The sequence below is a fragment of the Chiloscyllium plagiosum genome, chromosome 13 (assembly GCF_004010195.1).
Source record: "Chiloscyllium plagiosum isolate BGI_BamShark_2017 chromosome 13, ASM401019v2, whole genome shotgun sequence".
NCBI lineage: Eukaryota > Metazoa > Chordata > Chondrichthyes > Orectolobiformes > Hemiscylliidae > Chiloscyllium > Chiloscyllium plagiosum.
In genome coordinates, this window is record NC_057722.1 from 28,387,079 (window position 1) to 28,414,228 (window position 27,150).

Here is a 27,150-nt window from a genome sequence, read left to right on the forward strand (position 1 = left end):
AGATCCTGTTGTAATCTGAGGTAACCCTCTTCGCTGCCACTACACCTCCAATTTTGGTGTCATCTGCAAACTTAATAACTGTACCTCTTATGCTCGCATCCAAATCATTTATGTAAATGACAAAAAGTAGAGGACCCGGCACCGACCCTTGTGGCACTCCACTGGTCACAGACCACCAGTCTGAAAAACAACCCCCCACCACCACCCTCTGCCTTTTACCTTTGAACCAGTTCTGTATCCAAATGGCTAGTTCTCCCTGTATTCCATGAGATCTAACCTTGCTAATCAGTCTCCCATGGGAAACCTTGTCGAACGCCTTACTGAATTCCATATGGATCACATCTACCACTCTGCCCTCATCAATCCTCTTTGTTACTTCCTCAAGAAACTCAATCAAGTTTGTGATTTCCCACCCACAAAGCCATGTTGACTATCCCTAATCAGTCCTTGCCTTTCCAAAATACATCTGCATCCTATCCCTCAGGATTCCCTCCAACAACTTGCCCACCACCGACGTCAGGCTCACCGGTCTATAGTTCCCCAACTTGTCCTTACCACCCTTCCTAAACAGTGGCAACACGTTTGCCAACCCCCAATCTTCCGGCACCTCACCTGTGACTATTGATGATACAAATATCTCAGCAAGAGGCCCAGCAATTACTTCTCTAGCTTCCCACTGAGTTCTCGGGTACACCTGATCAGGTCCTGGGGATTTATCAAGACATCCAGCACTTCCTCTTCTGTAATCTGGACATTTTGCAAGATGTCACCATCTATTTCCCTATAGTCTATATCTTCCATATCCTTTTCCGCAGTAAATACTGATGCAAAATACTCATTTAGTATCTCCCCCATTTTCTGCGGCTCCACACAAAGGCGGCCTTGCTGATCTTTGAGGGGGCCAGTTCTCTTCCTCATTACCCTTTTGTCCTTAATGTATTTGTAAAAACCCTTTGGATTCTCCCTAATTCTATTTGCCAAAGCTATTTCATGTGTCCTTTTTGCCCTCCTGATTTCCCTCTTAAGTATACTCCTACTGCCTTTATACTCTTCTCAGGATTCACTCGATCTATCCTGTCTATACCTTACATATGCTTCCTTCTTTTTCTTAACCAAACCCTCAATTTCTTTAGCCATCCAGCATTCCCTGTACCTATCAGCCTTCCCTTTCACCACAGGAATATAGTTTCTCTGGATTCTTGTTATCTCATTTCTGAAGGCTTCCCATTTTCAGCTGGCCCTTTACCTGCGAACGTCTGCCCCCAATCAGCTTTTGAAAGTTCTTGCCTAATACCTTCAAAATTGGCCTTTCTCCAATTTAGAACTTCAACTTTTAGATCTGGTCTATCCTTTTCCATCATTATTTTAAATCTAATAGAATTATGGTCGTTGGCCCCAAAGTGCTCCCCCACTGACACCTCAGTCACCTGCCCTGCCTTATTTCCCAAGAGTAGGTCAAGTTTTGCACCTTCTCTAGTAGGTACATCCACATACTGAATCAGAAAATTGTCTTGTACACAGTTCACAAATTCCTCTCCATCTAAACCCTTAACAGTAATGGTAGTCCCAGTCTATGTTTGGAAAGTTAAAATCCCCTACCATAACTACCCTATTCTTCTTACAGATAGTTATTCCCTTTTGTTGAATCTTCATTCATTATTAGCATCATTATTATTCAATGAAGAATTGATTTTCTTGAATAAAACTCCCAAGTTTCTCAACAACAACAACTTCTAACTATATTGTACCTTTAGTGCAATGAAATGTCTCCAGGAGCATCACTGAACCGAACTGACACTGCGCCACATTAAGTGATATTAGGGCAGATAGTCAAAAGCTTAGTCAAAGTTTAAGTTTTAAGAAGTGAAGAGAAGGGAAAAATTTAGACATTTATATAGGTAATACCAGAGCCCAAGCCTTGACAACTGATGGTATGGTCACTATTGGTCCTATCATCAAATGTAGCGATACTCAAAATGTCAGAATAAGCGCTAATATCTGAACAAAGTTGCAGTGATATGATGGGGCAAGACGATAGATGGGTTTGAAAAAAGAACAAACTTTTAAAATCGAGGTATTACTTAACTGTGACCCAATATCGATCATAATCACAGGGGTGATACGTGAATAGCACGTGGTTCAAATTCGGGATAAGACAGTAGAGATTTGCGTGATTTCAAGTTTACAAAGTGTGGACTGTGCGAGGCTGACTAGCCATGCGTTAAAATAGTCACGTCCAGCGTTCCCTCTAATTTTTTTTTCCCCTGGGCTCTGTGTGTGGCAGCAACTTCTGGAATTGGAACTGAAAGCTGTGATCCACATCAGTACACAGTGATCGCTGTCCGCGGAGTGTTAGAGTAGTTCAATGAGAAGGTTGGTCAAGTCAACAAGTAGCAAAGGCGAGGACCAGGTATCCACATTAGATGAGTTGAGGCGAGGCAGAGTAACATGATATTATGGAGGTGGAAAAAGGTAGTCTTTATGAATATATGATATAAGCATTTCCTGTATTCAACGAATGCCTGCTTTACATTATCCTGCATTGTGTTCCGACTTGCATATAAATAGATTTGTGAACAGACTCCAGAATGGAACCCATTCGCAAATCAAGGACTGTCTGTACTCATCAGTTATTTCAGTATATGCAACAGAGGGATACGGGTGTCTTTGAACTGCTGGGTTCCGATGAAAGAACAAATGAGCTTTAAGATTGACTCAGTGTTGGTAATTTATTAGGAGACAACTATTGCTGTGGAAGCCTGACAGTTTGCATTTTGCCCATGTTGCTTTTTTGGGTTTAGCTTTCTGCAGCATAAAATTCAACTTAAAAAGGGTTAACGTTCAAGATTATACACAGCATTTTGTTTTCTCTCTGTAATAAACCAGTAGCCTGAAATTAATCTCAACAATATTGATCTAAAGTGTTAATTAGCTGTTCAGTGGGTGGATCATAACAAATAATCTCAAACATTGCCAGCTATTGGAGTTACTCTTTGCAACACCTCAGAAACCAGATTTAATCCTGTTTCATTTATGTTGTGGAGGAGGTTTAACAAAGGGAGAAATGTGGGAGTTCATGTTCCCAAATCACAAAACAGGTATTTCATGCAGGATAGTAACTTTGACTGCCAGATTACTGGACTCTATCCTCCATTCAGGGATTAATGGTACAGAAGAGAAATGTGTGTGTTTGTGTCAGTCCACTCAGTCTCATGGAATGAGCTGTATTCTGTGTGCAATTGGATGTCACCTGTATTCTAAAAGTTTCCAGCAATTGGAAAAGTGAATATGTATTGAGAGAAAACCCAGGTGAAAAACAAACACAACCCTTGAAATCGGTTGCATTTCTAATAGGGCATTGAATATTTAAACTTCCCCTGAATGGAAGTGCACTTCATTTTTAAAATATGATCGGACCAACTAAATTGTTTTTATTGGATCCATGTTTGGTTGAATCCCATTTCTTAACTTCTATTGTGCGTTGCTGTTTCTATTCCATCAACTTTTCACCATAATGTGCTGACAAATAGTTGGACCAAAATGATCAGATAAATTAGTTCAAATCTTAGAGTACAACACAAGAAATTGTATGGTGGAACAATTGAAGAAGAAACAAATATAATCCATAAAATTATCCAAATATTCAATATATTTGAAAGTTTTTTTTCATGATTCAGTAATGCTACAAAACTAATGCAAATAATTATAGATGCACAAACTAGATTTGAAGAAAGCATCAACAAACCTAAGTAGAAATTAGAGACAGGAGTAGGGTGAACAGGACTGTTTACAAGGTTAGATAGATGATTTTTATTTGTTTTATGTCGAGGTGCTTAGTAACTTCTCATTGTACATATTTGTCATCTTATGGTCAAAGCATTATCGTGTTCCTTCATTAAATGCAACAATAATTTTTATGATGTAAAGTAAAGCCAAAGCATCTACTAAGTGATTTGTCAAAAATGTTTTTGGGCAAGGATACTAGGTATGCCGTAATGCAGCATGTTGAACATTAAAGGCAGTATTTCAGGGAAACGATAGGGGCCTGCTTGCTCGCAGGAGAGCTGGCAAGAGACCTACATTGCCTCTTTTTGGGAAAGCCTGCTGAATGATGTGTCAATCAGGCATTTAACTAGGCAGTGGTGTGTCTATCCCAGGATTAAGGACCTTGGGGGTGGAAGTACTGCCTGCTGGAGTCACCAGCAAATCAGACTGGCAACACAAGAGAGATGGTGCTGTTTTCATAGGATAATTCACTATTCAGTTAGCAATTTCCTTATAAGATGCAGTGTTTAGCCTATATGTCCACATAGTGCTATTAGCCTTTAGGAAAGTAGAAATCAGAAAAGGTTGAACAGGATCTGTAAATCACTGGGAGGCATATGGTTAATAAGTGAGAGTACTTGCATGAAAATCTAATTTCAGTGAACACTGGAGGAAAGTAAGCCTTAATTTTATTGAGAAATGTCTATATTAAACTATCATTATTTTGATATAGAAAAGTAAATTACATTACATTGCTTAGATTTATGAAAGTGAACTTTTTAATGTTTTCCTTCAGGAAAATGGTAAAATTATGTGTACTGTGTATTGTTTATTTAGTGACTTCTATTTATTTGAATTATTCTTAACCACATAAAGAACTCGCAAAGATAAAAAGTGTGAAAATGCAAATAAGCTGTCTTGTTATGACAGCTATATGTCCTACAAGCTGCAAAAGAGTTTTATGAAATTATTGACTCACTATCTAAAGTATTATGGAAAAGCTAAGGATTAAAATTAAGGATGGAATGCATATACTTTTATATGAACTAAAATGTATGCACTGAAGTTCATTCCCCACTGAGAATCAGATGTAATCTACTGGTTTATAAACAGACATATCTCCTCCTTCCACATGACCGTGATGAATTACTTGCTTGTGCTTTTTGTATCATGTTGCTTTTGTCATAGATCATGAAATTATATCTAACTGATATTTATTCAGTTGCCTTCAAAAAGGAAAACTACAGCAGATAAATGTGTTGATAAATTTTGTAGGAAGAATAAGGGAAAATAATACAACTTTGAAGGGGTTGCAGGTGCAGGGAGGTCTGGGGCTGCAAACTAGAGAAGATACCAAGACAACTTAAGGCTACTTTCAAAAGAAAGTGGAATTCTGGGATTGATTAATGGTGGAATGAAGAATGAAAGTAAGGAAGTTAAGCTACATTTTCTAAAACATAGTTGAGGTCTCAGCAAGAATATGGTGTTCAAGTCTGGGCACCATACGCAAGAACCTGGAGAGGCTGGCAAAGAGGTCTACTAGATTGGCACAAGGAATAATAAACAACTTCAGTTAAGTGGGGAAACTGATGATGGTATCTTAGGGCAGAGTAAGTGAAGATGAGATTTATTGCAAGTTTAAAAATCATGAACAGTTTTGATGGAGTTAATAAAGAGGAACTATTTCCAGCAGAAGGTTTCTGTCACCAGAGGACACAATGTAAATGATTTACAAAAGAACCAGAGATAACCTTTTTTCTTATGTAGATTGTTATGAACTGAAGTGTACTACTTGAAAGTGGTGAAAACAGATTCAGTTGTAACTTTGAAAAGTAAATTATGTACAAACATCGCAGAAGAGGGATTTGCAGTTCTGTGAAGAAAAAGCAAAGAAGTGGAACTAACTGAATAGTTCTTTGAAAGACCCACCAGAAGTATAAAGGGCTAAATGACTCCTTTCTGTATCATTCTAGAGTTCCATATGTGGACAATTGATATATTCAATGGAAATGAATTTCATATCATACTGTAAGTTATTACAAAATACACAATAAACACCTTAACAATACATTGTGTTGTGTAAACTAACTTCTGAACAAATAATTTTAATTTGAATGTAATGAAACAGTACTGTATACATACATTGACTGGGTTTGATTTGAATCTCTACTTCAGATACAGTTGCTGAGGGTGCAAATTAAAGTGGCAATTACACACCTTAGAGAGAACAACAGAACAAACTGCCCTTTAATTCAGCATTAATTGTGCAGTGGGAATTTTGTTTGCATGTATATTTGAATGTAGGACAAATGACCATTTTCAATTGTGCAGATTCCAATCAAAAATTATGAGTACAGTAAAAATTCATACATTCTGGTCCATTTTAAATATATTTTGCTGTACCAGTAATAACTTTAGCTGAAAATGTGTTGCTGGAAAAGCGCAGCAGGTCAGGCAGCATCCAAGGAGCAGGAGAATCGACGTTTCGGGCATGAGCCCTTCTTCAGGGCTGTCTGACCTGCTGCGCTTTTCCAGCAACACACTTTCAGCTCTGATCTCCAGCATCTGCAGTCCTCACTTTCTCCCAGTAATAACTTTATACTTCTAAAACGTTCTATGAAAATAAATCATGTCTTTCACCTCAAAACTAATTCATAAAAGCAAATCACCTTCTTTGGTAATTGCCTCATTCCAGTTCTGGGCTAATGGAATTATTTTGTTGTTGGAGAAAACTCTGCATTTTAGAGGGAACAGTGATCTGTTGTAAGAATAGGAATCCAGGTATCTGAGCTCCAACCCACAGCCCAATCCTGCAGCAAAATAGCAGCTGCCACCAGGACCAGCATGATTAGCTCATCAGGGATAGATGCAATAATTTCCTGCTCAGACCTCTTGGGGAATCAAATTAATTCTTCTGTTGAAAACTCACTGGTTTGTTGTTTCAGGAGATAATAATGATCCAGGTTTTCAAAATATGTTTGCCTGGCTACATTAAGCGTCTGTATGTGGGAAGGGACAGCAAAACTAGGATATGTCAATTGTACGTTTTATGGGAAAGACACTAGCAAGTATAAACTTTCTATTTTTCTTATTGGAAATGCAAACTTTTGAAAAGCTGACATATATATGTTGATGTTTCTCATTTTTGGCAGAAGTAAGACCTCCATGGCTTTAACAAATGGTATGGTTACATTTTGAAACAGTAGTTTCAATGCTAAAACTATTTATTTTTGAAAGTGTTAACTTGCAGTGCTCCAGAATATAGGTTAATTCCAAAGTGATTTTCTTTCACACTCATGCTTTATTTATTGAAATATTGTAGTCGTATGGAATCAGTTTCCGATCTTGATTGAAGTGAAACTCATTGTATTTAGAGAACTGTAGCATTTTACTCTTTACATACATTTGATTTATCATTAACTAAAATTTCACTATATGTATGGAAAGTAAGAATGTAATTTTATAAGTTGACACATGTTCTACCAATGCGTAGATTACGACAAGAAACAGTTCTATGCTCATGATTTCAAAGGTGAGTATCTTAAAATGTGGGAATTTCTTTTTCCTGCCAAAGTTCAGGACTTTTAAGTTGTTTTGTAAATTACCAACAATTTTAGCCAACACTAGAAGATAAAGAAGGATAGAGAACACCTGTGCGCCATGTTGTCTTAATATGGATTTCTTGAGAATTTCGCTTCTTTTCTAGTCATTGTGATGTGCATTCTGAAGGCTATGAAACACATGATGGTCCAAGAAATGTATAAGCCTGTTGTACAGTGCCATATAGTTGAAATAAATAAAAGTGAAATATCACATCAGAGCAAAAATTATTTTTTCTATGCCATGTGGATCCCCAAGACCAAAACACATCAGAACTGCTGTAAAATAACAGACATAAAATTTAGTTGACATTTCACTTTAAACTTTTACTTGACGCATAAGCCAAATGTTTTAAATTATAGTCTAGTTGGAAATTCTTAATACAAGATAATTGTCATCTTTGTTGAAGTTTTACTTGCATCTTTTAATGCTAATCTCTTAATCTTAATTTCCCCATGGAAGAATCATACTGCATCTATTGAAGCAGGTGGTATTAAAATATGACAAAACTACAAAGCAAAATTGGAAAATTTACAAAATTGAAAAATAATTAAGCAAATTTTTGCCAACTTTTGTATGACATTTCAATAAACTGAATAAGCTCCAAACTTCCATTACAGGAGAAAAAATCCTTTCTAACCAAAATACTGTAGTTAATTAGTGATGAGTAACTGTTAAGAATGTATTATATATTGCATGACATTTGTGATTTTTTTAAAAATCAATTTTTTAATTAATGGTGATGCAATCTGCATTGAACAATATTACAGCCAAGTCTGCATTTACTTGTACTGTTAGATCCTGCTGACCTCTACATAAACAGCAATGCTTTCCTTTTAGAGCATTAGCAAAACCATGTTATGGTTCTCATATTGGAAAAGGCAGGCAAAGTTTACATCGGGCTCTTTCAGAATTCTCCCAGGGGCCTATTGCTCTTTTCCTCATGCCATAATAAAACTTTGACAACTGCAGTTTCTGTAACAAATCCATTTAATCTGTTTTGTGAAGAGTTTTCTTTTCTCAGGCCACCCTGTTCTCTTCCAGCTAACACTTCTTTGATGTTGCTCTTATTTTCCTGATGTTTGCCTGATGATAATTATCTTCTGCATAATTCTAGATTTACTCATCATGTTTCATGAATCAGTTCTCAGTCTCTCTCCTCTCAGCTTAAAAATATGTGCCCTTGTCTTGAAAGCCCCCATCCTAGGAAAAAGACATTTACCTTTAACCCTATCTACACTCCTCATGATTTTATAAACTTTTATAAGGTCACCCCTCAAATTCCTACGCTCCAGTAAAAAAAAGTCCCAGTCTATTCAGCTTTTCTTTATAACTAAACATCCTGGTAAATCTCTTCTCCTCTGTCTCCAGCTTAATAGTATCCTTCCTAGATCAGGGTGATTTGGACGCAACCATAAGAGGTACAGTTAGAAAGTTTGCAGATGACACCAAAATTGGAGGTGTAGTGCACAGCGAAGAGGGTTACCTCAGATTACAACAGGATCTGGACCAGATGGGCCAACGGGCTGAGAAGTGGCAGATGGAGTTTAATTCAGATAAATGCGATGTGCTGTATTTTGGGAAAGCAAATCCTAGCAGGACTTATACACTTAATGGTAAGGTCCTAGGGAGTGTTGCTGAACAAAGAGACCTTGGAGTGCAGGTTCACAGCTCCTTGAAAGTGGAGTCGCAGGTAGATAGGATAGTGAAGGAGGCGTTTGGTGTGCTTTCCTTTATTGGTCAGAGTATTGAGTATGGGAGTTGGGAGGTCATGTTGCAGCTGTACAGGACATTGGTTAGGCCACTATTGGAATGTTGTGTGCAATTCTGGTCTCCTTCCTATCGGAAAGATGTTGTGAAGCTTGAAAGGGTTCAGAAAAGATTCACAAGGATGTTGCCAGGGTTGGAGGATCTAAGCTACAGGGAGAGGCTGAACAAGCTGGGGCTGTTTTCCCTGGAACGTCAGAGGCTGAGGGGTGACCTTACAGAGGTTTACAAAATCATGAGGAACATGGATAGGGTAAATAGACAAAGTCTTTTCCCTGGGATCGGGGAGTCCATAACTAGAGGGCATAGGTTTAGGGTGAGAGGGGAAACATATAAAAGAGACCTACGGGGCAACTTTCTCACACAGACGGTGGTATGTGGATGGAATGAGCTGCCAGGGGATGTGGTGAAGGCTGGTACAATTGCAACATTTAAGAGGCATTTGGATGGGTATATGAATAGGAAGGGTTTGGAGGGATATGGGTTGGGTGCTGGCAGGTGGGACTTGATTGGGTTGGGATATCTGGTCGGCATGGACGGGTTGGACCGAAGGGTCTGTTTCCATGCTGTACATCTCTATGACCAGAACTGAACACAGTACTCCAGAAGAGGCCTCACCAATGTACTGTACAACCTCAACATGACTTCCCATTTTCTGTTCTGAAAGGACTGAGCAATGAAGACAAGTGTGATAAACCATTTTTATCCAACCTGTCTATATGTGAAAAATGTGTTGCTGGAAAAGCTGAAGAAGGGCTTTTGCCCAAAACGTCAATTCTCCTGCTCCTTGGATGCTGCCTGACCTGCTGCGCTTTTCCAGCAACACATTTTTCAGCTCTGATCTCCAGCATCTGCAGTCCTCACTTTCTCCTTGTCTATATGTGACACAAGCTTCAAAGAATTATGTACCTGAGCCCCTAGTTTCCTCTATTCTAAAATCAACCAAAGGCCCTACCATTAATTGTATAAGGCTTACCTCTGTTTGTTGCACCAAAATGCAATATCTCGCATTTATCCAGATAGAAGTTCATATGCTGTTTCTTAGCCCATTGACCCATTTGATCAAGATTCTTTTATAACCTTAGAAAACCTTCCATAGTTGCCATTTAGCTTCAAAGATCTTGCTCAAATGGTCAGTATCCATTTGTAACCTTGATATCAGAGGGCAATTGGACTAAATCTATATTTCTCATGGAAAAGAGGCAACAATGGTATTCACATTCATATTCCAATTACCTGATTTTGTCTGTGACACCTGCGGTTGATTAGTTCACTGACTCCTACTTCCCAAACTCATACAGAATGAATACAGTCTCACACTGAAGTACTCTCGCAATGCAACCATTCATGAAACTGTACACCTTCAACCCATACTATCTTGCATTTACGTAGCACCTGTAATTTGGAGAATCATGTCAAGATGCTTTACAGGGGCACAATTATACAAGATTTGGACACAATTAAAGGATATATTAAGTAGGATAATTGAAATCTTGATTAAAGAGGCAGATTATAAGTTGTGTCCCTGTCTCACACCTGCACACACACAGAAAATAAAGATAAACTGGAAATTTCACACAGCATTGCCTTTTGTGAAAAAAAGAAGAAAAAGAGAAAAAAAATATAAGTTGTGTCCTCCAGAATAAAAAGAGAAGGAGAGCTTAGGAAGGACATTCCAGAGCTTAGGGCACAGACAGCTGAAGGCACGGCAGCCAAAGGTGGAATCGAGAGCATGCTAAAGTGAACACTCGTAGGGCAAAACTAGCTTGTTTGATAGTTGTGGTGCCAAAGAAGGCTATAGAGATAGGGAAGGATCAGACCACAGAGAAATTTGAATGTGAAAATGAATTCAAATTCATTGTGGACTTGGAGCCAGTGCATGTCAGCCGCACAGGATTTGAAGATGCGTAAAATTTGGTTGGGTTAAGATACAGACAAGAGAATTGTGGACTTATTGAAGTTTATGGAGATTAAAAAATAGAATGTAAGCCACAAGAGGGCTTCAGAATAATTAAGTCTTCACAAAAGTATGGATGAGGGTTTCGAATAACAGATCAATGGAGGTAGGAACTCAGAAGAGTGATATCACAGAGGTAGAAGTAGCTGGTGTATTTGATTGAGAGGATGTGAGATCAAAACTTAGTTCAGGGTCAAATAGAAGACCAAAATTGCAACATTTGGTTCAGCTTGAGACAGTGGCCACAGAAGGAATATAAACAGACTTTTGTGGTCAGGGCTGAAATCAAGTTTCTATTTCTTCAACATCTGCTTCACAAGAAAAGAGAGGTGAAATTAAAATGTAAGAGGACTGCATTTATTGTAAAAATATTATAGAAAGCGCTCAAAATAGATTAAACAGCACGAGGAACAATATTTATAACAGACTTTTGTCAGACATAGGAATGTTCATTGTCTTTTTTTTGAAAGTGAGTAAGACACAGTTCATTTCAGCTTAATTTTGCTTTCTGTTTTGGTGATTTAGTGTTTTGCATGATGTAGAAGTATCTAGTATCAAATTTAAACGATGTAGAACAATCAGATACAGAAAAGCATTAAATCCTCATATTTTACTTTGAATTATAATTAATTTTAATTTTTCTCGATATTGCAAATCTTGGATTCAAAGCATTTCAATGAGCTGGAAATAAAAGCAAACAGAAAGAAAGGATTTGGAATAAATCAGTTGGAAAAGGTTATTGGGTAGACAGAGAGAGATAAAAGATAGAAGAAGCCCGTAATTGCCTTTAAGTTCAGACTACAAAGCATTACTGTAGATTTTACAAGGCCAACCAGCAATAGAAGAGCTGTAATTTATGAGCTCAGCGTAAAAGAATAGCATAATTGCATTAAAAATTAATGCTAATGAGCACTAAAATGGTGAAGGTGGTTATTATGAAAGTTTGTATTCATCTTCCCTGGCTTGAATGATGGCTAGTGGCTTGATTAATGGCTTAATTTCTATCAATTAGCAGGCAAAAATCTCCTGTGAGGCAAGGGTAAATTGAGCATTGAATTACATATCTAGCTCTCAGTATTGAAAAAGGGAGCTGCTTATTGTAGACATATCTCTGACATTGGCCTAAGTGACAAATGTGGTATGCCCTGCAATGTCTGTATTACCTCTCCTGACAGACCAGTTGTATGCGGTTATGAGGTGTTTGGAGATGGTTAGCAGATGGCATCTAATGACTGGTACCTTGTAAACATGTTGTGCCTTGGTTCACAGTAAATTAATCAGTTGGGTCAAAAAGAGATTCCAGATTTGGAATGGACTGCAGCACTCTTATTGCTAACTTAGGCCAATCATTTTCTAGTCAGCGGAGTGACAAGCGTTTTTGCTGAATTGGAAAAAAATGGATTTGATATTTTATTCCATTAAATTACATAATTCTAGCTGATAACTTTTTAAATATATCCTAAAGGAAAACTTTTAAATACATCCTAAAGGAAAACTTTGTTTTTATACGTTATTTGCATAACAAGTATCAAAAAAGTCACTTTTCTTCAATCCTCAAATTATTTGATGTTTGCTAATTTTTAGAAGGTTTCAGATTGCATTAGTTGAAGTTAAAAGAAAATAGATTGATTGGAAACTGCATTCCTACCTGAAGAGCAATTGTATCATGACATCAGTGGCGGCCAATCCAGCAAGATAAATAATCATGAAATTATCCACAGTTATTTTAAGCATTGTCTGTTTTGTAAAATATCTCAATACTTGAATTATTTGCTATCTTACTGCATATTCATAATAATCCATGGTTAAAAAAGGTTCAAAATATAAGAGCCTGTCAGAAAGGTTTTAACATCAGACAAATTATTTAATATTTCAATTTCTTTTACATATTAATAGAGCTTCATTAGATCATCCGAACATAACCCATTTTTAATTACACTATTTATTATCACAAATAATTCCAGTTACTTGACTTCTTATTGAGTGAAGTCAGATTTCTTCTGAATCCCATGAACAATGGGATAAATAAATCAGCATTATTTGTTATCTTGAATTTGCTGTTTGTTAAGTTTAACTATAGGTATGTGCTTTCTGTTCAAGTTAACATTAAGCATTTATGGGATAATACTCAACTAATTTGTGTGTACAGTATATAGAATCACAAAGATTAATTATTACATAGATGAGTGTGGAAACTGTCACAAAGGGTAATCCATGAAATATTGTGGGGAAAATACTCTAGTGACACTTACACCTTTATAAACATTTTATTTACTATTTTTATAAAAACTTGCATGCAATTCCAGAAAAAGATTTGAATTAAACGTGAAGAAAGTACATGTAAAGTTGAATTTCAAAACGCTGATTAATCCCTTGGAAGATGATCAATGCAATCCCAAATTCTGTTTGGATAAACTGACATTTATTCATCAGTATAAATAGAACAGCTACAGATGGAAGTTAAATCTTTTTTTTTAATCTCCTTTGTTTGATACTGTCCTCTTTCCTCTCAACACCAAGCAACATTCTTGGTCTCAAACTCCCAAGCTGTTGAAGAGTGCAACAGAATGTGCACAATGGTCACCCAGAGTAACCAAATGTCTGCTTTTCTTTTTTGTTTTATTCTTGTTTTATATGTGGGAGTATACAGATTGTTCAGTCCATCAGCAGTGACTTTTTGCTATGTGGGATTTTAGACATTTCTAAATCACATAATGATATTAAATGGCATGACACAGAAAGTTGTGTCCGTAGACAACTTTGTCACAGCCAACCTTTTTTTAAATAATGTGCAAAAGGTACATGCATGTTATACAATTAAAGGCCTTTTCTATGATATTGAGCTTCACATTTATTTTTTAAACTATTCAAGTTTGTTCTCATTGTTTCCTGAAGTCCATGTGTATTCCACAAAATGGTAATGGAAGAATTAACTATATTTGGCAGCAGTAGCTATACTCCAAATATCAAGGTATCATGAAGCTGTTTCAGCAGCAAATGTGACAAAATTTCAGTCTGACCCTGAAGTCAGGCTGATGATCTAGCTCATTAGTGCATAAATAAATTGTAAGACTGTCTTGGTTATAGATATTTTCTAATCAACCAGAGATGTTATGATACACCTCTGAAGCGGGTGGGACTTGGAATCAGCCTTTGTGGTTCAGAAAGAGGAATACTGCACTACAAGAGCCTTAACAACCACTCCCCACTTGCATTTTTTTTAATTGAGAGTGTTTTTTGGCAGGATGAAATTAAAGTACCCCAGTCATTCCGTTGGACCTCCTGAGAATCTTAGTTTGTTACTTTTGATTTAATATTGGCAAGAATAGCACCTTTCATATTGCTGAAAATTAACTGTCCAACAATTTAAACCTCTGTGAAGAGATCCATGTTTTTTGAGATAGAGTTGAGTGCAGTCAGCGACGTAACAGGTCTTCTAGTGAACCAATTTTACATCAACTAGGAGAAAGTGAGGACTGCAGATGCTGGAGATCAGAGCTGAAAAATGTGTTGCTGGAAAAGCGCAGCAGGTCAGGCAGCATTCAAGGAGCAGGAGAATCGATGTTTCGGACATAAGCCCTTCCTCCTGAGGAATTTTTTCACAACAGTTAATGTATTACTGCTGGCTAAAATTGGACATATTACACTATAAGAGAAACCCATACATTTAAAATAATTTAGAATGAATGATGATTCTGTTACATTTAAGGTAAGAGAAATTGTCAGTTTACTGGTGATATAATTAATTTCAAAGTAAGAACCATCAAATTTTTGAATAGTTTTAGGAACAAATGTTTAACAGTGCACATGCAAATATCACCACATGTTAAGGCAAGTAACCCCAATTCACATGCATAACAAAGTATTACAAGAAACGTCACAAACTTTTAACTGGAATGGCATGGGTGGGGGAGAGGGGGAAGGAAAAGAGGAGAGTGCAACCATAAAGTAGCAAACAATGTGGAACACAGCAAGAGATTCAGGTGATTTTCATTCACTAGTGTTGTTTGCATGCCTGCATGGTTTCATTGCTCAAGGTTAGCAGGAAGTGACAACTAGCCGGCAAACAAGAATGAAGTGTTACAGAGGGATCATTTCTGATGGACCTCATGTTCATCAGTAGGACCACTTCCCGCAAGAACAATTGCTTTTTAGTCTAAATGTTTAGTTATTTGGATCTTTTTTGGTCAACATGTCTCCCTCTTAAGTGAATTTCTCAATGCACTAATTAAATTGCCAGTTATCCAAGATGACAGCATCAAAACTCACTGGTTACCAGCAAGCACCTTTCCCAACTGCTGAGAAGAGCAGGTTAAAATAGAAGACTTCAAGAGGGTGCAGGCTAAGTCTCCTGGGAAGTTTTAACTGCCTGCCTGCCCAGTTTGTATTGTGTGGAAAGTTGAAAATTGCTTCTGAAGTATGATGACATATGACCAGTTAACTCTACAGCAAATAGGAAGAATTAATTTGTTTTGGATAAATTTCCCAAAATTAAATGCTCCATGCCCATCAGAAATGTATATGTGCAAATAAAGAGGGAAATATTGACTATTATAAAAATGTCACGTCCAAAGTGTCATTAAATGTACGAAGAATGCAAATGTGCCCATTCAGTGCAGTTGTTCTATTTTTCATTTTGATATAAATATAGCTGTTTATATTTCATTCTGTGATTATTTTAATGGTATTTGACATAACATATAAAGCTGAATATCTATGGTATTTGTACTGCAGCAATGAATTCAGTTTACAGCTTATTATCTACTGACCTCTACTGGCTCTGACTGCATATGACTATTTTAGAACAGATGTGGCTGCATCATTATCAGCCATCTAGTGGTGATTTTCAGGAATTAACTTCTATCCAGAAGTACAGTACAATTGTTGAAACATGAGAGTCTTTTACCTGTTTTGATGCCTTTCCATTTTTTTCTTTCTCTGTCATGTTTTCTGCTTTTGTCTTTTTGGTTTCTCCTACTCCTGCGACTCTGTCTTTTTGTTTTTCCTTCCTTCTCATCCCTGTCTCATTTCAACTTATAGTTCTCAGTGTTTATGTCATTCCTTAAAGCTAGCATAGTGGGGGAAGAAAGGCAGAAATGACTGTACACTACACTCTGGTTTGCAGGAAAATATACTCAACAGCACACCCCATATTTTCACCTTCACTCATGTTTAGACACATACAACTTCACTTCCCAGTAGCCCCTTCCCTTTTTACTCCTGTCACTTCTTCGGTACATTTACCTTTGGTGCCCGTGCCTCCCCTTCTTTCGTTCTTCTGTCATTTACATCTCTCCTTGACATACTTGCACTCCTGTGAGGACAGATGGAGGGATTCCAGAGGAGCTCTCTCTCCACCTCTTTCCTTATATCCTCTTAGACCTTTCTCCAAATAATCCTGCAGTTAGAACAATTATAGGTAGAATCAGATGTCTGCATACAGTTCACTCTATTTGCATCTGACATACAAAACATAAATGATTTCCAAGACATTTTGAAAACTTTTGATTCCTTTCTAGACTGTCAAATCTACTCATTGTTTCAAGATCATCCTGGAATTAAAAGAGTACCTGCATTCATTACTGTACTGTATCCACCTGTCAAAAGGTTAGTCCCTTGCTCAAAGATACTCGGTCCTTGATTTTTTTCAGAGGGGTAATAAACTAGGCCGGGCTCCGATTAGTCTGGCTTGGTACAGAGATGAAAAAGATTTTGAGAGGCCTTTTGTTGATATGTAAACAGATGAGACTTCAGGCCAAAGTGGTCACGTTTCAGAAGTGACCTGTATGAAGAAAGTAGAGTGGTCAGCTCTCTAGCTGAGCTGAGCAGTTTAGTTCAATCTGAACTAGTAAGGAGTTCAATAGTGAGCTGTGGAAACACTCTTTTCTCTCTCTCTCTTTCTCTCTGCCCTTCAACTTCAACCTGTAAGCATGTGTTCCATTTATCTGGTTTTTAAAGGGAGTTTGCTTATTAGGACTGTTATATATATTGGGAACAACACAATTAAGTCTAGTTTGGATAGACTGAGTTCTGTAGGGGTTCTTTATTCTCTTCTTTGTGTTTCATTGTGTAATTTTGTGAATAAATTTTTGTCTATTTTAAAATCTAGTATTCAACCTCGTTAACTTACTCTGGGTAATTTTCTCTGTACACTTACCAAAACAAATTGCAAAGTTATGGTCTGGGGCTACCTGCTTAAGAATGTTTTGAGTGGTTTGACCTAGTCCATAGATGAAAGTGAGGGCTGCAGATGCTGGAGATCAGAGTCAAAATTAGAGTGGTTTGGAAAAGCACAGCAGGTCAGGCAGCATCTGAGGAGCAGGAAAATCGATGTTTCGGGCAGGAGTCCTTCATTAGGAATGAGGCTGGAAGCCTCGTGGGTAGAGAGATAAATGGGGGATGGGGGGCAGTGGGGCTGGCGAGAACGTAGCTGGGAGTGCAGTAGGTGAATGGAAGTGGGGGTAAAGGTGATAGGTCGGAGAGGAGGGTGGAGCAGATATATGGGAAGGAAGATTGAGAGGTGGGACAGGTCATGAGAATAGTGCTGAGCTGGAAGTTTGGAACTGGGGTAAGGTGGGGGAGGGGAAATTAGGAAACTGGTGAAGTCCACATTGATGCCCTGGGGTTGAAGGGTTCTGAGGCGGAAGATGAGGCGTTCTTCCAGGTGTCAGGTGGTGAGGGAGTAGTGGTGGAAAAGGCCCAGGACCTGCATGTCCTCGGCAGAGTGGAAGTAGGTGTTGAAATGTTCGGCCAAGGGGCGGTGGGGTTGATTGGTGTGGATGTCCCAGAGATGTTCCCTGAAGCGATGTGCGAGAAGGTGTCCAGTCTCCCCAATGCAAAGGAGACCACATCGGGATCAACGGATGCAATAAATGACATACATGGAAGTCAGGTGAAACTTTGATGGATATGGAAGGCTCCTTTGGGGTCTTGGTTGGAGGTGTGGGCACAGGTTTTGCAATTCCTGCAGTAGCAGGGGAAGGTGCCAGGAGAGGACGGTGGGTTGTTGGGGGGCGTGAGCCTGACCAGGTAGTCACAGAGGGAACAGTCTTTGCGGAAAGCAGATAGGGGTGGGGAGGGAAATATATCCCTGGTGGTAGGGTCCATTTGTAGGTGGTGGAATTGTCGGCGGATTATGCGGAGGTTGTTGGGTTGGAACGTGAGGACTGGGTGAGGGCGGGTGGGGGTTCTTTCCTTGTTTTTGGAGACGTTGGAACATTTTCCTGCTCCTAGGATGCTGCCTGACCTGCTGTGCATTTCCAGCACCACTCTAATCTTGGCCTAGTCATAACACATCTCCTTCAACCACTCTCCCTTATCCCTTTGCCTTCACCTCCAATACAAGCACGTGAGCACATGGATTTCTCTATCATTAAGTTTGATACCATCTGCTCAGTTGCCTCCGTTCTGTTATTCCCTTGCTGTCATCTACTGAGCCAGACTTCATCTGGAGTTCCTCCCTGCTCCATTTCTAGCTCCCTCAATCCTACACTGCTGACTACTCACTATTCATTCTTGACTCCCAAATTAGTCGATTTAGTTCAGTAATCCTCTTCATTCTGCTGCTGTTTCCCCTGTCCTGCAGATCTCATGTTACTACCCCTTTTTTAAAGTTTTGACTCTGTTTTTGCAAACCACCCATGCCATCATCTAGTTTCACTTTCTGTCCTTTCTCTCCTTCAGGTCCTTAAATATGTTGTCTTCTCAAATCCATACCTTATCTTTAATAAAACTGGGTTGACCAAAGTGTTCTACTGCAATGCCTCTCCACTGTTATCCAGCTAGTTCCAACAGGCTCACTCAACTTTATACTTCCTTACAGCCTTTTTCCAGATAAGAATAAAAGAGTTGAGGTAAGATTAAAATGAATACCCTTGACTGAGTGTTGTATCAAATAATCTTAGTAAAATTAAAGTCAATTGCAGGGATTGGCAGAGTAGTTGGAGTCAAATCTAGCACAAATGAAGATTGTTGAAGGAGAATCAGCTTAATCCAGGACATTGCTGCAAGAGTTCCTCAGGCTGGTTCCCTAGGAACACCATCTGTTGATTCATTGTAACCTTCTCTTCAACATAAGGTCAGAAATGGGGATATGCACTGATTTCAAAGTTCAGTACCATTTGAAACTGTCCAGATGCTGAAGCAGTCTATGTTCACAAGCAGCAAGAACTAAGCAATTCAGTCTTGGGCTGAGAAATGGCAATAACGTTTACACCACACAAGTCCCAGGCAATGACTATCTCCAAAAGAAAATTAACCATTTTCGCTTGATTTTTAACTATGTAATTGAATGCCTCTCCATCAACATCCCGGAATTGCCATTGAGCAGATATCTAACTGACCTGTCATGTAAATACTCATGGCTACAATAACGAGTCAACATATGGGATTTCTCCAGGCCAACCTCCTGACTTCCCAAAGTATGTCCGCAATCTGCAAGGTTCAAACAGAAATGTGATGGAATACTCTCCAGTTGCCTGGATGAGTGCAACTTCACAACACTCAAGATCATGCATGAAAAGGCAATCTGCAAGATCAGTGTCTCATTTACCACCTTAAACATTCACTATTCCACCGTTAGCATGCAGTTACTACAAAGTATTTCATCTATAAAGACGGTGCAACTACTTGCTAAGGCTTCTTTGACTGCACCTTCCAAAATTGTGACATTTAGGATTCAGGAGAAGAAAACCAACAGGTGGATAGGAGCACCACCAACAGCTAGCTCTCCTCAAAGCCATGTGCTGTCCTGACCTGTCATTAAATTACTAGTCCTGCATTCTCACTGGAAGAATGGAGTTGGAGTGGGGAGGGTGGGAAGAATGAATGTGTAAGTGGAGAAAGAGAATGATAGGTAGACAAAGGGTTGGAGAATGATATGCCAAGGAAAACAAAACCTGATAATGGAGACTGTAAGTGGATGAAAATGTTGGCTGTGCTGAAAGCAGCCCATATCATGACAGGGCCTGGGGGAGTGGTCAGGATGGTTAAAGTACATAGAAGAAGCTGTTCAGGTTATGAAGTTCTGAAGGTTGCAGAGTCCCAAGTGGAAAATGAAATACCTCGCTGGAGCACTGCAGCAGCCCGAGACAGGCATGTTGGCATGGCAACAGTAGTGTTTGAAATGGCAGACAACTGGACGCTTTTATGGACAGAACATAGTGTTCTGCAAAGCAGTTGCCCAGAAGTGTTTCATTTCCCCAATGTCGAGGAGACCACATTGTGAGCAGCAAATACAATAGACTAGATTGAATGAAGTGCTTCACATGGGTGGTGTGTTTTCAGCCTTCAACAGTGAGAAGGGAGGAAGTAAACAGCCAGGTGCTACATTTTCTGTGATTGTATGGAAAGGTGCCATGGGGGTCTGGAGAGGTGATGGGAATGGAGGAGGAGTGGACCAGGGTGTACCAGAGGGAACAGTCCAGCAAAATGCTGATAATGGAGGGGAGGGAAATGTGTGTCTGGTGATTGCATCCTGCTGGAGGTGTTGGAAGTAGCGGTTTATAATCCTTTAGATGTGGATGCTGGTGGAGTGGTAAGTGAGGACCGGAAACCCGAACAGTGGTGTTGGAGGGAAGAGAGAGGGTGAGGGCTGAAGTGCAGGAGCTGGAGTGGACACTGCTAAGGGTCTTGTCAACCACAGTGGTGGGGAATCCTCAGGTGAGGAACATTTCTTGGCAACCCCTTCCCCTATAGAAGATGGCATGAACCACCAGAGCAGATGTAACAGAGATGGAGAAACTGGGAGAATGGGAGGGAGTCTTTAAAGCAAGTGGGGTGTGAGGATACATAGGGTAACTGTGGAAATCAGTAGACAGCCTGTCCCTAGAAATGGAAACAGAGATTTTTGAGAAGGAAAGGGTGGAAGCAGAAATGGACCAGTTGAAGGTGAGGGCAGGGTGGAATTTGGAAACAAAGTTGATAATTATTTCATTTCCAAATGAGAGAAGAAGCAGCACCAATAATGTTATCAATGTACTGGAGAAAGAGTTGTGGGGAAGGACCCGAGCAGGACTAGAACAAGGAACTTTCTATCTACCCCACAAAGTGACAGGAATAACTGGAGCCCATTATCTGAAGAAAGTGTAAGGAGAAGTTGGTCAAAGTGAGGACAAGCAGAGGAGGGTGGCGGTGAATGGGAATGGTTCAGGCCTTCATTCCAGGAAGAATTGGAGAGCCCTGAGACCATTCAGATGGGGGTGGATGTGTAAAGGGATTGCATGTCCATGTAAAGAGGAGGCAGCTGGTGCCCACGAATTAAAAGTTCAAAAACAGCTGTAAAGCATTAGAAGAATCACATATAGGGTGTGGGGCATGGGCAGACTGGTTAAGGAGAGAAAAAGCTTTATCCAGTTTTGATGAAAGACCATTGACACAAAACATTACATCAGTTTCTCTTTCCACGGATGCTGAGCACTTATTATTCCAACAGATATTCTTGTGTTAGTTAGCAACAAAGTGAGAATTTTATTAATCTTGGAAAATTTATCCATTTAGGGCATTTCATATGTATAAAGAATTAAATTATTTTGTTTTCAATCTTCATGCTGATATCCTCATGCAACTTCAATATATATTTGATATAATCTTCTCTCTCAGCTCTGAAGTTGTCTTCTTGGGTTTGTTGGGAGATTCTCTTCTGCGTCTTGTTGAATGAGCAATGGTCATTTTCAGTATCCCAGGAGAGCCCATGTGACCATGATTATTATTACAATTACACCATGATATTACCTGCAAAATAAATTATGACTACTTTTGTATAATGCATGTTGTTGCAGGTGAGTGCAATCTCTTTTTTTTTCTTGCCCTAATCAACACCCTCTTGGCAGACCATTATAATTCCCAAATCTTGCATACTCCTACATTACTTCAAATATAGTTTTGAGCAACCTCACTCTTTCTGTCAGCTTCCCTTCCCAGGTATATTAATGGGAACTTACATTGCATGTTTGTATAAAATTCCCTTATATGCAATGCAGTTTTAAAGAACTTCACAAGCTGTGGAAAACTCTTGTCAACCTATAAATCTCCTGATTATTGCTCATAGACCCCTTCCAGTCAAAGCTTGCATCTGCAAGTAGTTCTTCATGGATCTGAATAACCAGCACATTTGTAATACAACACTTGGAACCTCAGGTTCAGAAGCTCTAAATTTTCTTGCAATTTAATGACACTAGACTGTTTTATTACACCAACAAACAGGAATGATCATGTGTTACTGTCTGTACCTTTTGCCAAAAGTACATTTGGCAAACACTTGACAAACATGGCTACGTTTTGTTTCAGAATGTTGGTTCTTTTAAGTACAACTGATTGCCATGTTTTTATGACAAATTATGTCTTGCATAGGATCAGGCCCTAATTTTGGAAGGGCGTTCCCTATCCTGGTAAAACAGTCCAGCATCCTTTTTAATGGTTTACCTTGATCTATTAGAGAAAGCCATAAGGGGGAATAAAACTGCTAGTACCTCATTGTAAATGTTTTTCAAAATGACTTGACCCTCCTGATTACTACTCTCAAACCAGGAGCAATCTGGCTAACAGCTGGTTGCTGAGAACAAGATTAAACTCCAGGGATTATCCCTAAGATTTATTGAGATTATTATGAGCTGATTGTTGTTTTCAACCTAGATTATACCATGTGTTAAGTCTCTCAAGAAGTTTCATATCCAGTGTCATATGTGTTTTCACATGTGTACCGTTTGGTGGAAGGAAAGACACTATGAACGTTTTGATAGATTTTAAGGGACAATTTCCATTAAATTATTTTTGTGGAAATTGTTGGGGGAGCCTCATAAAGTGGCATACGCAATTTTTAAAAATTTAACTTTAAGTTTAAATACAGGAAAATGTTTAATATGGTCATTCAAACAAAACGTAAATACTATACTGTTCATTGTATACTTCAGTATGTAATGACAGAATATAGCCTTATTAGACAATGCTAGCTGGAAGATTTTCTGAGGAATCTAATTACATGTCTGTTAATTAGAAAACTAACTTTTAAGTTGCTTCTCAAAGTTTAGTGCTCAAGTTAAAACAGTAACATTGATTGGAGAGTGGAAGCTACCTGAATTTTTAATGTAAAATATACTGTGATTGAAAGAAAAATCACTTGAAGGCATGTGTGCATTTCATTAGGTTATTAATCTTCCTTTCTTTACAGCATGGTATGATAGTAAATCACCATTGTACTACTTGCCAAACTAAAAGAAAGAATCAGAACTAATATATATATAAAAACGTGGAGTGGCTTTTCAGTGCTCTTTGAAACAGTCAAAATACTATATTGTGTAGCATGCTTCCAATTCTGCTTGTTATCAAAACATCTCCACAACAAACAGAACCGATGCAATGCGGTAAAGGGTTTAGTTTTATTTCAATGCAGCAAATACAGTATTTAATTTTCAAATAAAAATTCACCAAGTAAAACAAAACTTAAGTCTTTCCTGGGATATGCTTTTAATAATCATAAAGAAATATGAACTCCAAATTCATCAAAAAATGAAATATAGTGCTATTCCCCGTATAGCTTCTGGAAAGCCTGAACCTGAATGCTTCAGTTTCTGTGTTTCTAAATTATTCAGAGTTAGTGTCCTGCAGAATGCAGAAATCTTAAAACTGTCACCCTTCAAATTGTTTCTCATTCATTAAACAACTGCAAAAGATATGATGACACTGGTGCAATTTGCAATTAATTCTTCAGAAACAATTGGATATGGTAGCATCATACAAGTTGCTTCTGAGATCTGCAAGACTCGGGTATCACAGCTTTAAAGTCCTCCAGAAGGTTGGTCTCTCAATCTTTTGAGATGGTAGTGAGGACTTTATCAAGGTCAAAACAGAACTTTTGGCCACCATCAGTTCCAAAGAAGGGTTACTGGACCTGAAATGTTAACTCTGATTTCTCTCCACAGATGCTACCAGACTTGCTGAAATTTTCCAGCAATTTCTGTTTTTGTTTCAGATTTCCAGCATCCATAGTACTTTTGTTTTCAAAATAGAACTTCTTAACTTCTTCGTTTGACTTGAGCCAAGGCATTAAGTGCTGATAACTATGGCATATTGATTACAGCTATGCCAGCATGGCAAAGGATTATGAGCCTTTTATATGATTGGGGAGTTTGGGCACTAAATTCAACATCTTCTCTGATGACAAATCCAATTCCACAGATACCAGAGTCACTGTCAGTCTTGCCTTTTTAGCAGAAGATTTAAAACCCCACCTTGTTCCTTCAGCTGCACCTGCCCAGGAACGCAAGTCTCATTGACGGCAGTGATGTCAATTTGTAGTCTCAACAATTCATTTAATATTATTGTATTCTTCTACCAGATGGTCATTCTTGATATTATCCATGAATGTTCTAACATTCCAAGTTCCAAATGATGATTTTGCTGTGTGTGATGTCTCAGTCAGGAGGAAGTGGGACAACTAAATTTAGGATATCTTTTCTGGCCCGGTCCTCATTTGGGAAAAGCAGAGAATATTCTGAGGTGGTCTGTTCAGTCACAGATGTTACACCCTAAAAGTACTCTGTTCTAACATGGGGGTCCAGCGATCTTCATTTTTTATTGTTTGTAGATTCTTGACTCAAGATCACAGCCCTGTCCCTATCACCAATCCTTCATTGCCATAGTATTTGGAAAATGGACTCAGGTAGAAGCTTCATGTGACTTTGTTTAATGCCAAGAATTTTGAACGTCATCATTCTTCACAAGACCTTGACAGATTATTGGTCAGAGTTTAGTGACAGAATGCCAAGATGAGTCATAATGTTGATGTCTGGAGATGAACCATAGAAAAGCTAATGGTGTTCTCCCACTGACAAAGTGTGTTGTAAAAACTGGAACCTTTTTAGTGATGTCTTCTTTTGAAGGTCATTTATTTATTGCCAAGGCTTACCTGTCTCCTAAACTCTCTGTTTATGAATTTCTTAAAACTTCCCATTTTTTCTAAGCCTTCAATCACTTCTGAGGATCTTCACATGTCTTGCTGTTCCATCTTCTTGCACTGTATTACTTTGTGTACAGAAGGTTGTAAAATTACATCTTTTCATTTTACTTTGTTTTTGACGTTGGCCTGAATTGAGAAAATGACTTTTACATCAAAGGACTAAGGCATGAATTGTTATACTTTTATTCTCTTCCCATCTCTCCTCTCTCACTCTCTCTGTCTCCCATTCTCTCTCCAGTAAAATATACCTGAAACTGTTAAGAAAATCAGTTGTTTTCTCTCATCATTTGCTGTAAGCTGTTGTTTTTAACCAATAATTCAGAGACTTTATCATTTGTGAACCAGTTGCTGTACGCTGGAAAGAGGTGAAAGAATATTAAGGACTTGGAAATCAAAAGAATCATCGCATCACACTCTGAGGACTAATGCAACTGAACTGGTTCCCCAGTATTACTTTTCCCTCTGCCAATAAAACATTTTTTTTTGTTTTTATGCATATCTGTGTGTATGGGTGTTTAGTGAGGCTTGATTTTCAGCGCTCTACCCCAGTGGGGTTTAACAAGCTGTTCTGTATCTATTTTATGAGGTACCTATCTTTTCCTTTGTGTCATGTTCTAGATAGTATATATGATCTGTTAGAAATCTTATTTTTATGATTTATGACAAAAGAGTTATTAATTACCTCATTGACATGCAGATGAGTCAACACTATCTTAAACAGTGATGGAATCTTAAAACACAACAGCAAACCATTCAGCCCATCTGTCTGTCCTGATCCCTGAAGGAGCTATCCTATTAACCCCATTTCCCTTCTGCTTCTGCCTGGTTCTGGAATTCTTTCCTTTTTTTGATATATAGCCAATAAATTATTTTAAAGGTCTTGTTGCATTTGTTTTCATCAGCCATACAGAGGTGCATTCCAGATATAAGTGTATACCACATCAAGAAAAAACTCACTCCACACCCCCCCGCCCCCCCAAATTTCTTTTACCTCTCACTTTAAATTGTGTCTTCTGGTCATTATTGCACATACTAGTGTAACTCTCTCTATATATAATGTATACATACGTATATATTCTTTCTATATATTCTCTCTATCTATTCCTTCAAATCCCCTCAGAAATTTGAATACCTCCATTTATGTCTTTTGTTGCTTAAAGGGAGACAATCTCAACATATCTGGTTTTATCACATCACATGAGAACTGATGTCTTTCATCCCTGGATGGTGCATTTTTATTTACCATTTCAGTAATCTTTGCCTGTGCTCCCTTCAAGGACCTGATATCCTCCTTACGTTTTTGATGTTTAGAATGGGATAATAGTCCAGCTAAGACTGAACTAGTGATTTCTGAAGCCTCTGTATATCTTCCTTGGCTTTCAACACAATACACCTTTTAATATGCCAAGGATTTTGTATTTTTTTTGTTTGAAAGCCATAAACAATTTGATCTTCCACCTTCAAAGGTTTCAGTATATGAACTGCCAGATCATTGTCCTTACCATCTTGAATATTGTGTCAGTTACTTTATATTGCCTCTTCTCATTCTTTGTTCCAAAATAAATCACTTCACACTTCCCTGCATTAAATTTCATCTATCAATTTCACTTGTCTGTTGCTTCCTAAAGTTTGTTACTTGCCTCTTCATTGTTCTTGATATTAACAATTGGTGTTAGTTGCATAGTTTGAAATTATACCTCATGTACTCAAGTGCAGATTGCTGATATACATAAGAATGATGTGTCAGTCCCAAAACCAGTCCCTGGAGAACACAATTCTATACTTCACAACAGCATAAAAGAAACTGTTCAGGATTATTCTTTGATGTTTGTTGGAGATTTTTTTTTATTCCTGTAGTGACTGCCTCTATAATCTCATGAGCTTCAATTTTGCTGGCAAGCATGTTATACAATTCTATACCAAATGCCTTTTGAAAAGCCAAATATGCAACAGCAAGTATATCACCTTCATCAACCCTCTCAATTATTTTGTTAAGTAATTGTGGGCGGCACGGTGGCACAGTGGTTAGCACTGCTGCCTCACAGCGCCAGAGACCCGGGTTCAATTCCCGACTCAGGCGACTGACTGTGTGGAGTTTGCACATTCT

General features: G+C 38.4%; 1 protein-coding gene and 1 long non-coding RNA gene across 2 annotated transcripts in view; both read left to right on the top strand.

Moving 5' to 3' along the window:
• The window catches only part of LOC122556362 (serine/Arginine-related protein 53-like), a 434,162-nt gene that overhangs the window by 397,098 nt on the left and 9,914 nt on the right, over positions 1-27,150 (top strand). The gene's annotated exons all lie outside the window — the stretch shown is intronic.
• Positions 5,737-18,900, top strand: LOC122555882. The gene is made up of 3 exons (XR_006313384.1): positions 5,737-5,793; positions 16,609-16,696; positions 18,773-18,900. It is a non-coding gene; the product is annotated as an uncharacterized LOC122555882 (long non-coding RNA).